Genomic DNA, 22716 nt, shown 5'->3' with positions numbered 1-22716 from the left:
CTGAGGCAGCGAAAGCATTTAATACTCGACAAACAGTTATCTAAGCCCATGTCCAATAGCTAGACACCACTGTAATGTGACCTACATACAAAGTGAATAAGATTTTTTTTTTTTTTTTTTTTTTGTATTTCAGTTGGGGGTGCAGTGGGTGCAGGGGGCACAGGGTGGGGGTTAAGGAACAGAACTCATTCAAATGTCAGTAATAAAATGGCGAGTATTTCAAATGCTCCCCATTTGCCTCCGTCGCTGCTGCTCTATTTCTCCCTCCAGAGCAGAAGAGAAAGTACAGTATAATGTAACAGAACATATTGTGCACTGCCAGGCTTTGAACTCTCCCTCCTCTCTTGATTTCTACCCTGTGGTAAGAGGACTCTCTCTTTTTTGAGGGATTTATGATTTATTTATTTATTTATTTATTTATTTTACAGGTACAGAAGAGGTCAAAGCCTGTGAAAACTGTTTTCACACACAGGACAGTGTTTATTCACTAGACGTGGGCGATCTGGCCAAAAATCATACGACAATCTTTTTCAGTAGAATCAGAGTCAATAATGTGAGTCACGATCTGCATCCTTCCACCGCTTTGATGCTTTTTTTGGGATGTTTGTCCACTCACCGCTAATCACTTAGGTCACATGGAGTATTAATTTGGACAGCGCTGTTTTTCATTTAGGTGCTATATGTAAGTGCTTTAATTACAAAGTTCAGTCGTTACTAACCAGCTACCTCAGTTTCTGCCTGCAGGCAGGTCTCACGTCCCACAGGCGGACTACAACTCCACCATCTTGGACTGCAGCTAGTGACTATTCTTGTTCTGAACTATGGGTCGTAATAACCTGCTACACAGATTACAGTCACTCACTGAACCATATAATTCTCATAATGAATAAGTTTTAAGGTGATCTAACTTAATGGTATATGAAGATAGGCTATACAGTAATTAAATGACTTCCTTTCTAACACTAACGCCATGTTTGTTTTGATCTACTTCACCAATTAACACTTCAGAACTGCAAGGCTTGAGTTTTTTACTATTTTGGGGGCCAAACATTGAGAAGGACACTGTTTCTGTTAGTTGCATGGCACAAAATTAAAAGCCCATTATGCATAATTTGAGGCAGAAATGGACAGATTGACTTCAGAACAATTTTGATAGGTTTGGTCCCAGTCTCAGCCTAAAAATTGATGAATGAATAAAAGCATGCATGCGCGCACACACACACCCACACACACACACACACACACACACACACACACACACAGTCAATCTGCCTGGCCACATCAACAGAGCAGGTGTCCTTAGTAATGCACCATCGCGCACTTGGATCTCTGCATCTCAGAACAGAGGGAAAAGAGGCAGGAGGGAAAAGTTAGAGAAAGAAAAAGGGACAGTTAGAGGAAAGACATGAAAAAAAGTCTCTGTTGAACTGCTGAATTTTAATGCATGGAACAAGTGTCAGTGTTGGTGTGTTTATTTGTGTATTTGCTAGCTGCTGGAAGTTGTAGGCATTATAAGGATCCATCACTAAGCTAGAGGTAACCTGAAGCTGTGTGCGTCTGTCTGCCTCTGACTCCACTGACATGTCGCACTAGTGAAACTTGCTTGAATGCACCTCATTTCTTTGCATGAGAATGGCAGACTCCTACACTCGTTATTTTGGGGGATGATCAAAAACATAAAGATGATGTATTTTCAGTATATCATATCAGAAATATTTATCGAGACGACAGGCCCAAAGCCCAACGGAGGAGAAACTAAGCAGAAAGAGATGTACTTAGTAAAAACCATTCCTTTGCCCCCTGCTGAGTCCCAGCTACATGGTACATAAATAAGCATTATGAATCATGCTGTTTGGTCTCACCCCGCCGTTTCTCAAACAAGATCCAGTTTCCATTTAGCCACCATGGTGATGAGCGGGCCTCCTGCAACGGTGCATCATTTTGAAGAAAGCAACAAAATAAAAAGAGTCATGTGTTTATCTAGTGCTTTAATTTGCTAAAATGTACAAAAATCTAGTGAGTTTATCCACTTTAAAGGAGCACATTTCCAGCTTCTTGGTGTTTACATTTCAACTTGTCGGCCTAATAGGCTTGCATCCAGTCAAAACCTCCAAGAGGCCAGAGGGCAAAGCAACAACAAAATAGCCACACAGCTCAGATGAAAAGACAAACTGCTGCACAAATACAACCATTAGTTTGCACAAAAGAAGAAGGCTTAGAGGCCTATTATCATAAAGAAGAAGCCCAATCTTCCTTTGTGGAGGTTTGTCGGGTCAAATGTGATAAAATGCGGTTGAAAAAAAAATCAATGTTCCATCATATCATTAACAGTGTCACTGAGGCATTACTGCCTAGTAGTTTGTCGCCTTCCCTCTTTGGCACAAGTTCAGAGACGATGTCTTGGGTGGTTCACTCACATCAGATTACCCTACACAAACTTTATCCCATGCCAATCTATCCTTAGAGCGGGCATTTTAAACCTTGTAGCAAAAATCAAGCCTCCATTCAGGGAATCTCCTTTGTAGAACTTAAATACATCCCAATGTGTCCATCAACAAAGGCCTCTACCCTTCCTCCTCACTCCCTGTGACACTTTAAGTTTAGGATTGTTCAGCAGGCCTGTGGGTGGGTTTTTCATTCTTCCCCATTCTTCCTTTATTTTGCTCCTTCTTTAGAGCATTAGGGAAACCAGCCATTGAACTACAACCGCTACTATAAAAATTCATCAGGATTAAAATGACCTCACACACAAAATTAAAGTTCCCCAATGTACACAATAAGGGCCTGTATCTTTTTTAAGACATTCTCAGCTTCCTTGGGAACAGGATTGTTTCTTGACAAAGTGGTCTCTGCTCAACAATGAGCACCTTTCAGACACACACAGGGACTGCCTTTAGAGCTGCGCAGAGAGACGGATTTCACATATCAATCAAAAGACCAGGGGGGTAGGTGGCGGTGGTGGTGGATGGGTGGGTGTGGAGTGGAGGGTGGGGGGGGGGGTTGAGAGTGGTCCTTCAAAAACCATGAGCAGCTTCGAATGGAGTATATGCTTTTCTCTGTTACCGCTACTATTCATAATAACAGCAGACACGGGAGCACTGGAAGGGAGGGGAGTCCTCTTAACACTCTTTTTTAGACTTGCTTTCCCTTATATGGGCGACTGAAGCACGGTTCCTCAGCCTGGCCCTGAAATAATAAGACTGAAGTGGATGCCTCGATTGTACAACGTTGTTAAAAAAAAAGAAAAAAAAAGTTGCTTTGTGAAGAGGCCAAGAGGGTCCAAAGTATTCAGTCTGTGTGCAAGCTTTCATGTTCTGGAGTGTACATGTGAGGACTTGTATGTGTGACTGACTGTGTGTGTGTGTGTGTGTGTGAGAGAGAGAGAGAGAGGGGTGGTGGGATTCCATTACACCTGTGCGATGGCGTAATGAACCCATGAGTGTGTGCAGTGGGCCACAGCCACCCACTGTGCCAGCCATGCACACCACTGGCGCTAATCATGTTGAAAATGAATAAGGTGTCAGAGTGGGTAATTCACAGCTGTATTAAAGCACCACAGCCCAGATATAAGGTACATAAAACAAATTAGATATAGTATTCTATTATAGAATATTTTTGAACAGCTGTATTAATGGGTGCACTTTAAAGGTCTTCTTCTTATTAGGTCACTGGCTGCATGTTTCACCTTCTACACTTTTTGAGCCTATAGGGTATTCAGATCATCTCCGACTCAGAGCTCAAACCAATACAAAAAGAGGAGATGGGAAGAGAACTGGTTTTCCAATCGCATCAGAACTTTGAGACGGAAATCAGATATCAAATTGCAAAACTCAAAACATAATCAGGAAGCTCTTCCCAACCTGCTACTATGAGAAAGTTACAAATTTTTCAAATTGATATCACTGTGGATAGTTTCATTTAAACAATGATGGAGCAGAGATGAAGGAAAACCAATAACTCCTCCAAACTCTTCCTTTCAACCCTCTGATACGACCTATAGGAGTGTCTCCTGAAATAGCGCCCCTACGACAGCAGGCATACCAGAACATGGTTGTCATGGTTACTGTAATAACGGTCATGGCTTGGTTAGGTTTAAGAAAAGATGGTGATCTGGGTTGAAATAAGTACTTCCTCAACATGAGACAACCTTTTTTGTCATGGTGACAATAATAACAACATGGCTAACTTTGTTGAACAGTCATGGATAATAGAAACAAAATAAACTGCTACTTCCACACTGGAATCGAACACGGCTCTCCTGTGTCATAGTGTTTTGTTGACCCATCCATCCACCCCAACCTCCTCCTGACGTGGACTTTGTCGCTCTATAAACTACGTCACCACACTTTTCCCTTTGCTCTTGTCATAATTACTACGACCACTAGATGTTGCCTAGCAACAAAACTTAATTACTGGTCATAATAACCTGCTGACAGATGACCTACAGGCCCTTTTTTTTTACAAGCGGACATGCTTGGGTATTCAGGTCATCTCCAACTTGTAGCTCAAACGAATACGGAGAGAGGAGATGGGAAGAGGACTGAATGAAATCTGTGGAGTCAGTTTGGTTATCAAATTACGTCAGAACTGTGAGACAGAAAACAGATCAAACTGTAAAAATTAAAACACAATCAGGAAGCTCATCCACACCTGCTACAATCAGAAAGTTACACATTTTTCAAATAGATAACACTGTGGATAGTTTCATTTAAACAATGACAGAGCAGAAATGAAGGAAAATGAAGCTCTGAAGTTACTTTAGTCTTTAAATTGCATAATTTTGAGAATTATGATTATAATATAAAAAGCTATTCCACTCCTTCCAACAATACTAAAGTAGTATGTTTTTAAGATAACTATTGATTCAAACAATACATGTTCCTGAAGCCAGTTAATCGTAACTGTTGTGTGTACAACCAAGATTCTTCCAGATTTTTTTTTTAAAACTACAGATCATATTTTATTTTTCCACAAATTACAAATTACACCATATTCTCTCTGATGGAAGGTCAGAGTGCAAACATGTGTCTCCATGAGAAGGGAAACCTGCGAGATCACCCCACACTTGTTCATTGCCTCCTGAATTACATCATTTCTCCTCGCTCAGACCTCTGACATTAAAGTAGATCTCAGTGTAAGTAGGGAAAAAAAGCATTAGTATTCACTGCATGTATGCGTGGCACATGTGTGCTATTTTTAAATAGGGATGCTGTGAAAGTGTGGAATTGGGGACAAGGCAGCCTTGCACCGGGCCGTGACACAGACTTATGTTAAACCTAATTAGATCATGATAATAGCTTTAGGGCCCCAGTGATCAATGCTAGAGGTCTGTGGAGATGAACTTTCCTTAAGTTTCATGCTGCACACTGGTTGTACTCATTTTTTCATACACATACACACACACACACACACACACACACACACAAACACACACACACATCAGAGTGGTTTGAAGTGACTATGCTGTATGACTGTTATTTTAAATGTGTCTACATATCCTCTGTCTGTTTCAGTGGGTTGCCACTGCAGTGATGGTTGTGAATGAGTACAGTATGGTTCGACTGATACATATGGTCAGTGTTGGACTAATTAAAACTTTAAATAGCCTGCATCAGTGCTACATCCACCACCAGTTTGATGGATATGATTCAGTATTCCTTTAATAGTGTAAATTCATAAAGCCTATTTGACATCACCAGAGCCTTATCCAAGCCTCTCCCATAATGCAATGCCCCACAGTGTCTCCACATTGCAAAAAAAGACACTGATTGCAAGCTGCTTTCCATCAACAACGTTATGGTGGAGTCTAGTTTACAGCTTACAGACTCCTCAGATCACTCCGACTGAAGACAAAGAGGATTCCTTATGCTTCCATTACTATCTAATGTAATTTGTGTAATGTAATATTTCAACACGTCTGCATTTGCTGACATGCTAGCTAGCTAACTTCTGATAAATCTTGATACCGGATGCTTTGGGAATCCCTGCACGTATCGGTTGTGCTTGCAGTCTGCCATCTACCTCTCCCTACTAAGAAGATGAGCATCCTCTTGTTAACTTTATCTATTTATTTAGTTATTTTTCAAAATCTTGGCTGACAAATCAAGACTAGCTGACACTTGCTTGTATTATGTTCGTGTTTTGCACACTATAATTATCTTTGGACACAAGCTTGGGTCAGGATCCAACATTCTTGGCCTATCGAAAATGAACCCACCAACTTAATTCCACAGCTGTTCATAATGGTATGCACTCACCCCTGCATATTTGTGTCTGGTCAAGACAAACAAGAAACTTGTACTACTGTAAAATGTAGTGCTTCGCCCTTGGGTCCCAACTCTTTTTTTTTTTTTTTTGAGAAAATTAGTCAACTATTCTTTTTGAAGCCCTGCTATTATACAATTTTGTGACATTGATACCAGCTTTCAAACTCTTTAAATAAATCCTGATATGACATGTCACATGGGATAAAGGCAGTTTCAGCTTTTTCCATTCTGAAAAGATGACACCTGCAGCAGGACTTCATAAACTAAATACTTGAAAATGTTCACATTGAAAACTGCTGATTTTAAGGCAAGTGTTTAAAGAGCCAATGAGTGGAGAATGCTCATTTTGCTGACCTCAGGATTTTTACTTTGCTTTTTTCTAGCAGTGATGGTCTGTTGATTTCACTGGGTTGGGGCGGATACCCAGAAGAAGCCTCAGAAAGAGCTAGTTGAGTTGTTTCTGGTATCTAATCAGGTTGTCTCCTCCTTGGCCAGCTCTTTGTGTAGGGGTACATCAACATTGGAATAGACCATACTGCAGACCAAAAACACAACTGACATTACACAGCCTGTCTGGCCTGGGAGCACTGCAGGTTCCCCCTTGAAGATCTGAATAATGTCTTTAGGGGCAGGGACAACAAGGTACTTTACTTAGTCTGTTGCCACCATGAACCAGACTGGGATAAGTTTTGGAAAATAGATGGATAGATGAAAATACTAGGAAGGAATTGGGCACCAGAAATCCCTCAAAAAGAACTAGGCAGGGACTAAGTACCTCCACCAAGGCCAAACAATCAAAATCCATACATCATTTCCTGAGAGATTCATGGAATTGCTGAAAATCTTGCAATGTTGAGGAAAGTGATAAAAAGATCCCTTGATCTGCCCCTTGAACAAGATCAGCACAGAAACTTAATGGGTTCGTCCCTGGTCTATGCCTCATACCTCTACCAAGTTTGGTGCAAATGGGACCAGTACTCTTTGCGTAAACCTGCTGACAAACAAACAAACCAACAGACAGACATGGGTGAATGCATAACCTCCTTTTGCTGAGGTATTAATCTATACTGACCTTTACAAACCCAATTTAGTTTAACCTTAGTGCACATGTAGGGAAACCCCGAGTGTATATGGATGCTGTACTCGTGTGTAGAGAAGGATGTTTTTTTTGTTGCCACTGCTAAGCCCTCTGCTCTCCTCCACTCAGGCCTCATCTCCCATAACATAATGGATTCCATAAACACTACTATTTGCCAGAGGTCAACTTGATTCATAATCTATTAGTTCTGGGTCAGTTTGTCTTTTTAGTGGCAATAGCCAGCCTGTTTCAGTTTGACACGCTACCCTGCCTGCTGCCTAGCACTAAGATGACGAACTGCCACAGTTATTTGAATTTGATTGATGCAGTTTTGTTTTTTTTGTTTGTTTTATATGCTGTAGTTGTGGTCATGGAGGAACTTGTCAGATTAGAAGTGGACAACTGAGACTGAATTGTTTAAACAAATAATTTAAGTAAATTTTAAAAACAGCTCATCTCAGCCATGGATGGATGTGTCTGTCGATGTAACAAGCTGTCTGGACAGATTTGTACTGTCTGTTATAAAGACCGCCTGAAACCTAACGAATAAAGCTTTAACATCATTTAAGGTACAATCTCCCGGAAAGACTAAGGCGTCCCTCTGCTTTGTGTTGAACAGTGAAGGTGTTAAGCTTTCCATGGCGACATCTATCTCTCGCCACCACCTTGAGGGCATCTTTTAAGCAGAGGAATTTAGCCATTATGTGGCATTAACCTCATTAGAAAACACTCTTTAGCTGCTCCAAGATAAAATTGATTTACAGCTGCCATTTCCACCACTGCTCTCGATCAATGGTTAAACTATCCGTTTTATGGCCCTGTGCACACTCTCTGCTCTTTTCTCCAGTTTTCTTTAACTGCCCCTGCCCTCCCTTGTGCCAGGTATGTAGTCACAGAGTGGAAGAGGGTCTTTCTGTCCTCACGTGCTCAAATATGGGACGGATGACATGTTTTTTTGTTTTTTGTTTTTTTTGTGGATGTGGATGGACACAACAGTATCACTGGCAGATTCCTTGAAGTAATTAAGCACAAAGTTGCTGTCTTTGTCTTTTCTAGTTATGAGAATTTCACCACGGTCAGCAAAATTTGCGTGGGCGGTCTTAATTGAGGTTATATCTTGTGTTTTTTTTTTCTTCTTTCCACTATTGCCAAGGCTGCTGCAGTTATTCACAATTTAGGAATGTGATGAGCCTAAGCAGCTGCAGATGCATGACCATGTTTAAAAAAACAGACTTTTGGGGGGGGGTTATTGTGGTGTGGAACTTATAGAAATATGGGGTCAGATTGGTGTCGCGTTGTGATTGTCATTATGGAAAAGTTATGCTTTGAGTAAATCTTAAAGTGTGACTGGGGCAGGCAGGTGTTTTGGGAACGCAACATGTTTCTTGGAATTTGGCCTACCAGTGGATTTAATTTGAAGTCCCTTGAAGTGGAGGTCTTCACAGGGCCGTTCAGTTCTGAGGAACCAAGATCTGAGTCAGGTCCAATCTAATCAGGGCAGGTTGGGCTTTGTTTTACTGCTGCAGGTCTAAAGGGAACTTAAGCTGAGCTTATTTCAGGAAAATCAGTAGCCTCCAAGATTTATGCTGTTGACAATTGTTTGATCTTGATTCACTGAGGTTAAAAAGGTTACAAAATTGTCTTGTATCGACCTGTCACCTAGTTGGATGTTATACTCTACATATAAAGATTATTTCAGTTTAGTTTCCTGGATTTACATTCACTCTTTCAGCATTATGCTTATTATACTTTTGCTCTTTTTTTGTTAATTGCTTGAATTAACTGATGTCAGTCTTTGTGGTCTCTCTGTTTCGGTCTGTTCAGGTCGACATTTTGGATCCGGTCCGACCATCCTCGAATCTATTCAGGTCTGGCTGTTCTTGGGTCCCCCACAGATTAGGTTTTTCTTTTCTGAAAATTAATTAACGCTCATCAGGTCAGGGTAGGATTTCTATAGGTTCATTTCAGGTCGACCTCTACCTGCAAGTTCATCGCTCAGGGCTCCAAACTTCTCATTAATCGTATACATTACATTAGTTTACAGTTTTTTTTGTGATACCAGGCTACAAAAGCAAGTTGGCATAAAAGAGAAAATGGGAATTTAACAGCTAACATCCATGTCTAAGTAATACACTGAGAAATGCAGTTGAAACCTCCAGAAAAAGCTAGTAAGTGGACTTTGAGTTAAGATTTTTTTTTTTTTGTCACAAAACTATAAGAAGTGATTCAGCCACTGTGACAATTTTGCATTTGTCTTTGTCTGTCTCCACATGAAGCTGATGGTTAAAACTATTCACAGCTAAGCCGAGCAGAAAATCCACAATCCATGCCTGTGTGGTCAAATGTCAGCGGTGGGCTCGCCCACCTCTGACAGCTCAGGTTTATGTGGATGTTTAAGCAAAACACGCAACGCTGTATTTCTTTGACAAATCAATACAACCACCATTTCAGCTCTTCTTCCTCTCTCTCTCTCTTTCTGTCCCTCCGTCCTGTTCCTCCGCTCCATTCTTATCTCCCTCTGTCTGGGAGAATTGATCCGCACGAGTGGAATGATATCAACCGACGGATAGAGTGATACATCCCCGCTCCCTCCTTCTTACACTCCTTTCAACCCACTTTTGACACATAAATAAAATATGTGGCCTTTTTGTTTCGATTCACCACGCCGTTAGTTCTGAGAGAGGAATATGGTGCACGGGGCTCACATGGAGCCGTCAGTAGACAAGAGGGATCTGAGAGTCGGCTGGTTGCCATCACTCACTGTTCGCAGGCGCCCTCCAAAATCCCCTGAACTTTCCAACATACGCATTTGTTAGAGTGACGCAGTCAGATTCTAAAGAATGGCATTAGAAAATAATGTGAGCGCTAAATTATTCAAGCATTTTTTTTTTTTTTTGCCATAATGCTTCACTTTACAACCACACACACTTACACACACACACACACACACACATATATATATAAATATATATCCTCCCACTCACATCTGAATTATGGCAGATCCATTTAGTGTCAGCGTCCAAATTTGGCAAAGAAACGGATGAGAGAAGGTGCTGTGAGGAGAGGAGAGTTCACTGACTCTGTCCTGTTTCTGAGTTAAGATGCCAAAGTAGCATCACAGTCAATCCACACTTTAATATCAATTGAAACAAATCACTACCGTGGCAACATGCATCAGCCTCTGCTATTAACAGACGAATGCAACATGTTCATCCGCACCTCGGCTAGATATTCCTGATGTGATGGTAAAGGCATTTCCACAGCTGGATAAGAAATAGCTGCTGGGTGAACTAACCTCGTGTCCTCGGAGCATCGGGCCTGTAGGGTTTCCACTTCGGTCTGTCAAGCACACAACGCGTTCTAACTTCTCCTCACACCTTCCTAGGCTTCGGCTTGCACTTTTTGCATGCACCCCAACCCCCCCTCCCCCCACACCTCCTCGCTGTATCTGAAGCCCTCGGATGTAGGTCAGGTCACACACACATATGCATACCTATGTTACATAACATAGGCCCTGCTGGACACACAAGCGTCTGCTCTGGACACTTAGGAGAAAAGAATGACCCAAGAGAGAAGAGACAGGCGGCCTGGACTTAAAGAGAGACAGAGTAAACCTGCTACAACGGATAACTGATGGGATTATTTCAATAGGCATTATCTGTTGATATGCCCATGCTGGCCCTCTGTACATCCATATACAACGGACGTCCCAGCAAAACTCTGTGTGTGTGTGTGTGTGTGTGCGTGTGTGTGTGTGTGTGTGTGTGTCATTGTCATGCTCATCCTCATCATCAACCCATACAGATTGCATCATCGTGCAGATAACTGTAACCAGTGACACAAGCTCATGGGACAGTTCTCCTCTGTCCCCCGTCTTGTTCTCTTTCCTCCCCTCATCTCCTTCCTTCCTTCCTTCCTTCCTCCTGAGTTTCACCCAATCACACAACAGTACTGTCACTAATAAACGCCTGATCTCTACCTTTCTCTCCACCCCAAAGTTCCCGCCTCTATACTCTATCCTTTTTCCCTCCTTTACCTCCTTCACTTCCTCTTCTGTGGAAGCCCTGAGTCACCTCAGACGGTGGGTGGGTGGGTAGTGTCTTAGACAGCGTGACAGTGTGCTTAGCCCCGTTAAGCCAGCGTCAGCTTCAGCTCCGCGTCTGGTCGCCACTGATCAGGGAGCCCTGAGAGAGAGAGAGGGAGAGAGAGAGAGAGAGAGAGGAGATAAGGAAAATGCTGAGTTCTCTGCCACCACTGCTCCCCTTCCTTCCCTCCCTCCCTCCCCATTCTCTCCACTTCTAGCACCCCCCTCATCACCAAGGGGTTTCCCCCCTGGAAAAAGGAGGGGAAGGTGAATTGACTGATGTACTGCTGACTGCTCTGCAATAACCTCTGATTACCTCCAGCTCACTGCTCGTACTCCTCTCCATCCACCAATGTCTTCATCCTGCTCTCCAGCTTGTATTTATTTATTTGCCAGTTTATATGTGTCACCAATTTTCCAATAACAACAGGCTAATATGACATTTAAAAAAACCAAACCTCCCAACATCTAAATGATCAAATATTATTGTTCAAACTTAGTATGAAGAAGATAAGTTTTTTTGTTATTCCATGTTTCCACACCGGCATTGAGTTCATCCCTCACTCACATATCTCTGACTTACTCTGTCTGTGTCTGTTTAAAGTTCAAATATAGTTCAAATGTAGTTTTCAAAAAGGCTAAATAATTAATTCAAACAGCTGGTCACTGTAGTTTTTATAAAGCCTTTCTCAGTCTGGAGTAAATTGTGTATTCGTGTTACTCGGGACTTTTCAGATGAACTAACACTTGTGAGTTTTTCCAGCAGCAAGATGGTGTTCAAGTTAAAATAAGCTGCAGTGTCTATTTTCATGTCATTTTTAATGGATACATTTATCAGTGGTAAGCCTCACAGATTATGTGTTTTTTTTTTTTTTTTTTTGTTTTTTGGTATTTCTCCTTTATTTTTTTGCAACAGTAGACATATACAGGAAAGTGTGGGACGGAGCTGCTGCAGTAAGGACCCAGCCTTGGCACATGGGTCACGCTCGACCAAAGAGTTACCGGGCGCCTCCACAGTGGAGCTCTGCGCTACCGAGGCATCACATATTAAATGTATCAGGTGTTGGCTTATAATAAAATTACCAAATTGATGTCCCGGTGAAATGAACTGTGTTGTACATTAGGCAAACTCTTCACACATATAAATGGACTGCAGTAGTTAGTTTAGAATCACAGAGTTTTAATATGTTAATACAATCTGATCACACTATCTCCATCTATGCGGATGTTTTTTCCTACTGACGTCATGCTGTGCTGTTGCTGTTGCTTATTCACTGTCTATTTGATTTGATTCACTGACTATATATAACATATGTGTAGTGACTTAAAGTCATGTTATATATATGTTATATACACATATATTATAATATATTATAACATTGTGTAGCCTTGTATCTTAAATCAAAAGTTACAAATGCAAGTAATTAGTTACTACAATAATTCTGATTTGTGGTAAATGACAATCAGACAGAGGTGTGTGTGCAGGCCACTTTTTTTGTTTGCGTTATTAAGTTGTTGTTGCTGTTGTTAAGACCTTTAAATGTACATGCCATGTCAAAATAATCTCATTGAATTTGAATTTGAAGTCAGGCTGTTGTTATTCATACAGCCCAAAATCTGTGCTTTCCAACCTGTGCAGCATACAGCCGCCCCTCTGTCCGTAAGGATGAGGAAAGACTCCCCCAAAAAACACGGGTCAGGGTCAAAAAACTGAGAAACCTTGGCCTGTAAAAGCTGCCATGTTGGACAGCACAGACAGAAATAGGACATTCAATAGTTAAACAAGACTCTACAGAGTATTTTAGGACTGTACAAAGCAGCATCCACACAGTACAACCCTGTGAGTGCTGGAGGGTCTTGATTGATTATTTTTCTGCGACAGTCTCTCATAAATGATCTTTCAGCTGCAGACTCAGGCTTAAAAAAAGTCATGATAATATTTATTAAATTAAAAAAAACTATCACTCAGTGTAGGTTAATTAAAAATAGACAGTGTTAGACAATTAATATTTGCCAAAATCTTCCCCTTGATTTGTACTTTGTGTGCATCATTAATATCACTCCCCTTATCAAAACAGCGATAGTGCACTTGACGGTATAATGTCGTCTGTGTTCCCCGTCTTCTCCACTCCCACTAAGTTGTTTTAAACATCTGAACTCCCCCTGCACATTAAGGCATTAAAGAACAAAAATACAGCTCCTGCATAGATGTGCAGCTACATATTTCATGCAGTAGATATCCAGGTCATTAAGCAACATTTTGACACCTCTGTTATTTACTACCCCATGTGGTTTCCCACCTCGTTTAATCAGACTTTACTAAAAGCCGCTGACTCAGAGAGAAACCTTCTTTCTCTCTGCTCTGTTTATGTTTATCTCCTGAGCTCCCCAAAACCCCCCGCCTTTCTCTCCTTCTCTTTGCTTACTTACTCACATTTTCCAAAATGTCTGTCTGTTTCATGTGTCGGGGTTTGGAGGGGCTGAGCCACAGAATAATCACAAAAGAACAAATAAAGTGGAGTAAAACAGAGCGTTTCCCCCTCCCGACATGAAAGGCGGGTTATCAAAGGCTGAGACAGTCGCAGCCATGTGTTGTAACATCCAGATGCTGAGTGCAACTTAACGTTATCGCAGCCGTCAGGTGACAAAGACGAAACTTTGTGATTTTCTGACATGTTTTACCAAAGCAACTGTCACAACCTTGCTTCCATCAGAGGGTGATATTTAAAACATCCAAAGTGGTGTGCACTGTTTTTTTTTTTGCCTTAGAAGTGGTTTACCTTCGATTTTCTCTGCTGGGAAGGGATCACTTGAGACAGGAGGGGGAGGCAGATTGAAGGGAATAAGATGTGGCTCAATACAAGTTATCTTTAATGGAAGGATCCTGGATGAAGGGATTCAAGAGGAAAAATGAGGGGAAAAAGCAGAGAGACGCAGAGGAGGGGGGGATATAGATGTAAAGTGCTGGCAGCTGTGTTTGGTGCGGTCAGATTCTGGGGTCAGGTGCTGATGAACACACACACAAACAAATGTTCACATGGCACACATATATTAGCTGTCCCTTGCTAAATGGAAGTTGGATGTAATATTGGTCTTGTCACAACGGCCATCTGATGTCAATTTCACACAGTGGCGGGACCCTCCACAAGCTGCTCCGTACACCAGCCACTGCCGTACCAAACAAAACCAGCACACATACAAAAGGTGTACCAAAGCCACAGTCTCTCTCTACCCCCGTGTCTCTGTCTGCCCCTCCCTTCTCACACACGCATGCACACACATACACACACTGGGATAAGTCATGAGGAAATGGATGCCCATGTTTTGTGGGACCACCTGTTCATCCTGGATACAAGTCTAAGAACCCAGTAAGGGTTAACCCTCTTTGTGGGAGAGAGCCAGCACAGTGTGTGTGTGTGTGTGTGTGTGTGTGTGTGCAACTTCATACATGCATGCATGTGTGTGTGTGTGTGTGTGTGTGTGTGTGTGTGTGTGTGTGTGCAAGCGTTGGCACCTCCCCGCCTGAAACGTGCCCCATGAGTGGCAGACTGGCTCAGGCTGTCCGGCTGGGAGGGAGCAGAGCCCACTGCTGGACCACCTCCCTGGCAACACATACACACACACACGGAGACGCAGAGACACACACACACAACACAGACACATGCAAACACACAAACATAGACACCTAATCCTAGGCACATTCCACGGAGAGCATCTTTCCTCTCCATCACTGATTCCAAACTACCTACCTACCGACTAACTACACACAAAAAATATGGATTAATTTGTGGTCAGGGGGCAAAAATCACTGATTATTGACAATATTTAGAGCTATTTTTATTTCTAAAGCAGGCTGCCTGTGTTATCCTTCAAAATGTGTATAATTTCATTTGAATCAATCTACTTTTTGTAGACCAAACTAATGTCCTGCTGAACTGAAGCTGCTCTACACCTCAACACACACACACACCATTTTATACTGGACCACACACTCATACCAACCTGTAGACAAACACACAAACCACCTTGAATCATGGCACCTTTCATCATTCTCATAAGTGTCTGAAAATAAGGGAAGTGTCATCACTAACCCCCCCCCCCCCCCCCCCCCCCCCCCCCCCCCAAACAAATAATCACCCCAACGAGACGGAGGAAGAAAAAAAAACAAAAAAAAAAAACAGCAATCTTGTCTTTCAAACAAAAAGGGGAAAATATTTTAAGGGGCAATGAATTTCGTGGAGCTGAATAGGATGTTGGTACATGTTTTACTAAAGGAAATATAATGGCAGACTATTATTAGATCACATTAATCACGAGTGTGCCAAAGGCAGTGACAGCCGCGCTGAAAAGGATTGAAAACGCTGGTAATGGATATAAATTACCCATTGTGTGATAAAAGGATTTTTTCTTCACTAAGAAGGTAAAAAGGAATAAAACACTGAGAGAGCCACTAAACGTTGCGTGTACATATTTGCATGTGTATATGCGTACGTATGTGTGAGTGTCCTGTGTGTAATGTGTAATAATACAGGGTTATCAGTGCGGGATTAAAATTTTAAGGGAATCAGATAGTGACAGTGGGGCCTTGTATTAAATGCACCGACGACAGAAAAGAGGGAAGGATTAAAAACAGATTAAATTGGTTTGTAGTGACGGAGATGAAAGGAAGGAGGAAGAGTGAAGGGAGGGGGGGGGGTGTTTTGACAGAGGTCTGTCGGGCTTTTGGCACGGTGATAATGAGTCACATCTCCCATGCACTGTTATTTATTGCCGACTTGGCTCACAAACAAAAGATCAATAATTTTGAGCAAATCTAATGTTGTCCTCGCCACTAATGCGCTCGTCCATCACATCTGCCATCTTCACCAAGGAGATGGACTGATTCCCTGTTTATTTGGAGATCAAATGCAATTATATCACATGTCTATAATAACAGAGGAAACTGTCCCCCCACACCACCACCACCACCACCCACATGTGAATATGTGCAGCGCCTTGAATCATGCCCATGCATATGTATATATACATGTAAAGACATGCGCAAAGGTGTCACGTTTGTGTAAATGATAATATATGTATCCGATGGGCGACGGGTTGCCGCGCCATTTTTCCACATCAATCTTCATTTCTTCCTCAGACCTTGCCTTTGAAATATGAAGTGTGTCAACGGCCCGTCCCCCCGCAACACAGGAGGCACACAAACATCCGTCAAAGCAACACACCCGATGTTCACTAGTTAGCCCTGCAGCACAGAGAGATGAGAAGACAGCAGATCCTTCACTGACAACTAGCCCTGGGTGAGACACTTTCCAGCCACCTGAACTCAATCAGGCCCCAGTGGAGGCAGCATTTGGGTATTTCATTTCATCTCCATCCCCTTATTCACTTGAGGTACATTTGATTTATCTCTCAATGCCACACGCAGGAATGCAAATCACATTTGGAATCTAACGTCACTTTCGTTACAGTTATCTACATTTGGTGTGCCTGCTTTTGGTCTCTTTTCAACGTGGCTGAGAGCAGCTCAGTGCAGGCGCCAATATAAAGGCCATCAGTGGTTCAATCCACGATGCACACCCAGTCTCTGAGGTGTATTTATCAACTGTTGGCCGTGTATGCAAATCATCTGGGACTCGCTGTCCTTCGTGCACCAAAATCAGACGCAGCCCGTTGCCAGTAACCCAGCACTGTAACTGTAAAGCCAGTGGCAGGTGTAAGGCACTAAGCTTCTTCCCCTTCTCCCTGGGTGAGGTGTGAGGAGCAAAACAATGACAGACAAAGGTCACCTGGCCCACAACGCCCCACCCGCTGAGGTGTTGACCTGCCAAATGTACCGCTGAGGCAGGAGGAAGAAAAGCAGGAAGGAAGGGAGGAAGGAAAAGATAAGGAAAGATAAAGGAAAAGACAAGAGTCTGCAAAGATGCAAAGGGACTGAAGTAGCTACCAAGAATGTAGAAACTTGTCAGAGTGTGATATTACAGGTTGCAGCCGTTTTCAAAGTGACACCAGGAAGGATCCTTAGCTGACCCCCAATCTCATGGGAGCTGCAAGTAACAATTTCATTCATTATCGCCATCCATCTGTATTTTTTTTTCCAAATAATAATAATAATATTAATACGAAATGAGCTCTTTAGTCTGTACAGTTTTGTAAAACTGAAATTGTGACATTTTTAATTGATTTTCTTGTTTTTAATCTCTTTTTTTTTCTTTTAAATGTTACAGTGTTCTGGTTTGAATTTATCTTATTCAAACCACATTGACTTGACTCAGGGTTCAATGGCACTAACAAATAAACTTTACATTACCTTCACATGGTCCAACCAACAACCAAAAGCCAGCCATTTTTAAGGTGGCCTGCATTTGCACACCTTTCCATCAGGCTGTTTTTTTTCATCAAAGTCTGGAAAGTGCCAGGAAGACAGATCCTGAGTGCAGCAGGTCAGGACCTTGGCAGGTGAAATAATAAAGCCTTGACATAAGGCTGAGAGCAGGGAAGCTCACCAAGACCCATTGCAACCCACGGCACCTCCCAAGTGCACCTAATTCCCTCTCTCACAGGCTCTTTCTTCCCTGCTGTTAACATACCCACACACACATCAGACATCCTACATGCTCAGAGTCAACATACCTGGAGGCCATGCAGGAATTAGCAACAACGCACTGTTTCTTCACTGCAGATTCTTTAAAGCTACTCGAGCTAATCAAAAGTCAAACAGACACCCTCACCGGAAACAGTGTCAAGTGTTGTTTTTGAGAGGCAGGCCATGAGGAAATCAGTGAGGGGCTGTAAATAGCCCACAAATACATGCAGAGATCGTCACATACACAGTTTATTCCTTCCCCTGTTTAATTGACATCCGTATACCAGTGGTAAAAAATGCAAATACACAGAGACAAACGTGGTGTTAATGACACAGCCTCACACACACTCATCAGTTCTCTGGAACAAGAGTGACACGGGTTTGCACAAGCACGCACGATGACAGGTCAACATCTCTGAATCAGCCAAAGTCGCGTGAAAAGATGTTGTAGTCGACGGCGATTCACATGTTACATGTGCTCATTTCGATCTGTCTGCTGAAAAATGTTTGACACCTACAGAGGAAACGTGTCAGAGCTGTGAAAGTTTGGTGCATCTTAGCTGAATATGTAATAATTCACTAGTATGACTGTAATGACCGCCTTCCGTATTGTCGTAATTACAATTTCCACTGACGGTGTCGCTATCATCATCAAAACCGCCATCTGCAATCATCAAGCCCATCACAAGCCATATTTTTTTTTTTAACAATGACTGTGACATGGGCAGTCAGTTGATGGTGATGAAGTGGTGTCAGGATGCATTCACACCAAGTTTAGTTGAGCTCTAGAGCAGGCAGAACTTCTCTTCATTTTTTTTTTTTTTTTTTTGGCAAGGAGGGAATACATGAATTCAATCTGTATCTAAAACTTCTGCCTCCACACAAATATGAAATTTCACTCTAAACTCTCAAAGTGTTGAAAAATTACCTTCAAAATATTTAGCAGCGACATCTATTTCAGGAAACAGTGTAAATAAAAACACTGAAAATATTCTAAATTCAACTTAATTTGGGAGAAACTGTCTTGAAAAACACTTCACTGATATGACAACCTTAATACACAGTGTATACTGTACTAAAAACCAAAGCGTGAAATGAGCCACACTGGTACTAAATTGTGATATTTTAAAGAGGTTTTTGGTGGTGATTGTTGCTTGACAAGAGCTTCAGCCATCGTTGCGTTTACAAGACAAGAGGTTACTTTCTCAGCTCCAAAGCTGATGGGACTATACACTGACAAACACTAGACAAATGTTTACCCAAGACTGAAAATACATCCAATGCTAATGACGCCAAAAGGGTTCAGTGCCAAAACCTGAACCACAATCGTTACCTAACCTGGTGTAACTTACCATAACCATGTTCTCTCCCTGCCTTGCTTTAATTGTCATGTTCAGGTATGGCAGAAAGGGAGAAGTTGAAGAAAGTTGGTATTGGATGTGGGAAAAGAAACAACATGATCATTGATGTTTTTATCTACTGAAAGTGTCTGACCGGGGCCACATCCTTCTCTAAACTGGCAAAACTTGTTGACACACTTGAACATGTAAACCTGTTTCCTGTCTATGCTAATAATGATGCTGTGGTAAGTTTTGAACTGTGAGGCCAGATGCTGTAGCCAGTGTGATGACCTGATGATTAGTGTACACTGACAGCTTCTTTCATTAGTGTGACATCAGTGGATATCTTTACTTCTTTATCAGCTGGAGATTTTTATTTTTTATTTTGGTGTGCCTCCCTCAGTACCAGCGTGCAGGGTGAGGAAATCCTCTGACACGTAAAATCAACTTCAGACTGACATCAGCCTGGCATCACTATCCGTGCAGCCCTATCTCACTGAGCAGACAGGCTAGACTGACACCGCAACAGCAGCCTTTGGTTCCCTCCACCTAACACTCCTCTCATAGCCCAAATATCGCCTGTGGGATTTCACAAGACTAAAGAGTCATGTCAAAGATCTCTACAATGCCTGACGTCTCCCTCAGCCACTGCTGTCATGTTCCCTCTGCTTCTTACTTCCACTTCCCCCTACCCCCTTTTTTTCTTTCCAAGCCTCTTTTGACTCTGGTTTAAGCAGGAGACTTTCTCCCTGAGCATTTTGAGATGTCATTTTTTTAAACACACATATCAAAGCTGGGAGTAAAGGCAAAAGTGGGGGGGGGGCATGTCTCTTATGTCTTCCTACTGGAGTACAATGAAGCTTTGGGAAGGAAAGAGAGAGAGTTGGGAGAGAAAAGACATTTGCAGAGATCTTTTTGCCATCCACATCCTTTCTCCCAACGACTGGCAATACATCATTTGTATTGATGCAATATTAAATTTCAATATCGCATGTCAAAAGGTACAAAATGATAGATCATAGCCTAACTAAATGCATTATTAAAGGCATACGCTGGCTGCGCCAGCTTCTCTTACAATCAGCTGTGTCAGAAGAGTACAGTTGGTGATACTGGCAGCATTTCAAAGCTTTGTCGTTTTTCTTTCTAGCTGCATCCCAGCTTTCTTAATCTAGCTTTCTGTCACTTATTAATGTTCCAGAGGAACTAAAAACCACAGATCTTTCCCTCCCAATAATCAGAGGCTTAACTCACATCCTTTTATTTCTCCAGAAAAATTATTCTTAAAAAATAAATGAATGAAGTCATAATTAAATATTGAATATTGAACAGAAGATAAGGAAAATATGCTCAGCTCTGTTAGATATGTTAAGAGCACAGAAGAAAGGAGAGCAAAATCATGGCTGAGGCAGTGACTCATTCTGTGTGGTATGATTTATGTGCTCTTTATGTGCTCTGCAACCCTGTAAGTTTATCTCTATATTCCCTGCCTGATAGAGTGACTCCTTGGTTGTCTCTATCCCTCGCCCCAATGATGCTGTGTACCCAACTTAATGGTTGATTCTAATTTATAACCCAAGTCAAAGGTTGCATCTTTGATGGTTTACGGGAAAAGAGGAACAATTAATTGAGGACAGAGGGAGAGAGATTCTTCCCTCTAGAAACAAGTGGATTTAACAAGCACCCACTTTTTGTGCACCGGCCTGAAAATGACAAACCCAAAATAAAATGTTTATTGGCCTTGATTTTATCCTGGACCCCTTTTCTGAGAACAATCTCAAGGCTAAGATAAAATTTCATCTTATGAACCATCTAAACCTTGAAATGTGTTTTCCAAAAAGCATCATAACTGAAGAAAAACAATGTACTTTTTTGTTTTGTTGATTATTTTAAAATCATTTTTATTTTAAGTGACATTTTATGTAAAATGAGGGATAATATTTAAATTAGAAAAATAAAAAAACTACAGTAACACACACACTTTTATTCAACAGGTGATTTGTACAGTTTATTGTCATCATCCTCTCGCTCTCAAACTAACCTGATCTATTAACCTACTGTCTCTTTCCTGTTGCTATATTTTCTGGGTCTACATCTTCTCTTTTCTTTTTCTTTTGTTTTCTTTTATCTCTGATGTGTATGACTGCCGTATATATAGCCGGTTTAGCCAGAATGACATTCACAGTATGACCTGCATATGAACAAAACGGATGCTTTGTGATATAAAACAAAGCTTACAGACAGTTCAATATGCACAGTTACTTTAGGATGTATTAAGCATCATCTTCAGCACCACGGACAGCCAACATTAAGACGCACGCATGTGCACTCGTCCTTAAGTACTGCTTATAGAAATGCATGTAGAAATTTAAGAGCGTTTGCAGAAATACTCTTAGAAAATGCACTTAAGGCACTTTTGCAGATTGATCATTATAGGGAAATGGAGCCCTGGTCTCTGCTGAGAGGCAATTCTTGAAGTTTATTACCAAAAAGTGAGAATTACACTGAAGTGATTCAGAACCAAATTTAGAAATGTAAGGTGGTTCACTGTTGTATTTCTTTACCATCAGTCTCCATTACCAGCACCTTTCAGCCACAACAGTGGACATTTTCTGCAAATCTTTTTTTCCTGTTCCGCATCAGCATCAAGTGGTGTAGTAATGACCAAATCATCCACTTTTACCTCTCAGATACGAGATTTAATCCAAAGAGTTACATCATTACCATACACAGTATTGGTGACAACACGTCTCCTTGTTTCACACCAGATTGTTGGGGAACCGTCCAGTTCTGAACCCATTAACCTGAGCACAGGGAACAGGTGCTTGGCAAAGAAACTTTGCATTAACTCTGGAAGTTAACAGTCTATACTGAAGAAGGTCTGTTACGCAGTCGAACTCCTTATGAAAATCAATAAAACATACAAATGTTTTCCTTTGTTTTTGCTCTGCAGACTGACGTATGTATCAGAACTGATGTATTTCATCAACTAAAATTATGAAGTATTATGTTCATAAACAACCTTTTCTTCCATGACTAAGACGATGACAAGACGGCAATGACATTATTAAACACGAACTGTGACTATGACAATGTGATATCATTGATGAAAAAAGACTATGATAAAATAAAACTTTACCAAAATCTCTCTTTTATAAAGAGGAAATGAAAGAGGACATGAAATATTATAGGGTTTACAATATGGCCATAAAATGGCTGGTTGGACCCCCACAAACATTATGGCTCACCAAGACATTGTAAACAAAACATTAAGCCAACTACTAAAGATAGTGTGATGTTATGTATCACAACATTGCTTGCAGATGGGGATTTGGTCTGACTGAAAGTCAGTAGCACAGCTAAGTTGG

The 22716-nt window shown here is 41.5% G+C and overlaps 1 protein-coding gene across 4 annotated transcripts in view; it reads right to left on the bottom strand.

The window, feature by feature from the left end:
* znf536 (zinc finger protein 536) overlaps positions 1-22716 on the bottom strand; it is a 232160-nt gene that overhangs the window by 172312 nt on the left and 37132 nt on the right. For all 4 annotated transcript variants that reach the window (XM_071488427.1, XM_071488426.1, XM_071488430.1 and 1 more), the window contains exon 3: positions 11381-11528. The gene's annotated coding sequence lies outside the window, so the exon portion shown is untranslated. The remainder of the gene's footprint in view (positions 1-11380; positions 11529-22716) is intronic.

The sequence above is a fragment of the Trachinotus anak genome, unplaced genomic scaffold, assembly GCF_046630095.1.
Source record: "Trachinotus anak isolate AG129_WGS33_773 ecotype Australia unplaced genomic scaffold, CSIRO_AGI_Tana_v1 ptg000011l, whole genome shotgun sequence".
Classification (NCBI taxonomy): Eukaryota; Metazoa; Chordata; class Actinopteri; order Carangiformes; family Carangidae; genus Trachinotus; species Trachinotus anak.
This window is presented reverse-complemented; position numbering and strand designations above follow the sequence as displayed.